This window comes from Nematolebias whitei, chromosome 17, assembly GCF_014905685.2.
Source record: "Nematolebias whitei isolate Nwh7 chromosome 17, NemWhi1, whole genome shotgun sequence".
Taxonomy (NCBI): domain Eukaryota; kingdom Metazoa; phylum Chordata; class Actinopteri; order Cyprinodontiformes; family Rivulidae; genus Nematolebias; species Nematolebias whitei.
In genome coordinates this window covers 1035192-1036351 of record NC_056514.1, presented here as the reverse complement: position 1 = coordinate 1036351, position 1160 = coordinate 1035192, and positions in this window count along the sequence as shown.

Here is a 1160-nt window from a genome sequence, read left to right as displayed (position 1 = left end):
CCTCTCCGTCGTCTGCTGCAGAGCCACAGGCCTCTCCGTCGTCTGCTTCAGAGCCACAGGCCTCTCCGACAGCAGCAGCAACTCCCCAGGCCTCTCCGACAGCAGCAGCATCCTCCCAGGCCTCTCCGACAGCAGCAGCATCTCCCCTGGCCTCTCCGACAGCAGCAGCATCCTCCCAGGCCTCTCTGACAGCAGCAGCATCCTCCAAGTTTCCCTCGTCTCCTGCTGCAACCTTCAAGTTTCCCTCGTCTCCTGCTGCAGCCTTCAAGTTTCCCTCGTCTCCTGCTGCAGCCTTCAAGGTCCCCTCATCTCCTGCTGCAGCCTTCAAGGTCCCCTCATCTCCTGCTGCAGCCTTCAAGGTCCCCTCGTCTCCTGCTGCAGCTCTCCAGGCTCCCACGCCGTCTGCTGCAGCTCTCCAGGCTCCCACGCCATCTGCTGCAGCCCTCCAGGCTTCCACACCGCCCACTGCAGCCCTCCAGGCTTCCACGCCGCCCGCTGCAGCCCTCCAGGCTTCCACGCCGCGCGCTGCAGCCCTCCAGGCTTCCACGCCACTCGCTGCAGCCCTCCAGGTCTCCTTGACGCAAGCCGCGTTCTCTTTGGTTCTGTGTTTTACCCCTTACCTGGCCCGGTTTGATGGACAGCCTCCCGGCCGCCCGCCGGAACAATGACTCTTAGGGACTATCCCTTGACCGTCCAAATCCCTTGTGGTCCCTCGTGTCTTTTCTCTGGTCCCTCGTGTATATTTTCTCTGGTCCCTCGTGTATATTTTCTCTGGTCCCTCGTGTCTTTTCTCTCTGGTCCCTCGTGCCTTTTCTCTCTGGTCCCTCGTGTCTTTTCTCTCTGGTCCCTCGTGTATATTTTCTCTGGTCCCTCGTGTATATTTTCTCTCTGGTCCCTCGTGTATATTTTCTCTCTGGTCCCTCGTGTGTATTTTCTCTGGTCCCTCGTGTATATTTTCTCTGGTCCCTCGTGTCCTTTCTCTCTGGTCCCTCGTGTCCTTTCTCTCTGGTCCCTCGTGTCCTTTCTCTCTGGTCTCTCGTGTCTTTTCTCTGGTCCTCGTGTTTTCCTCGGGCCCTCCACCCTTGCAGTGCCGCCCTCCACCCGCCTTAGTCCTTCGGGAGGGTTTTTTTTTGGGGACGCCTGGAGGCGTCCTTGGGGGT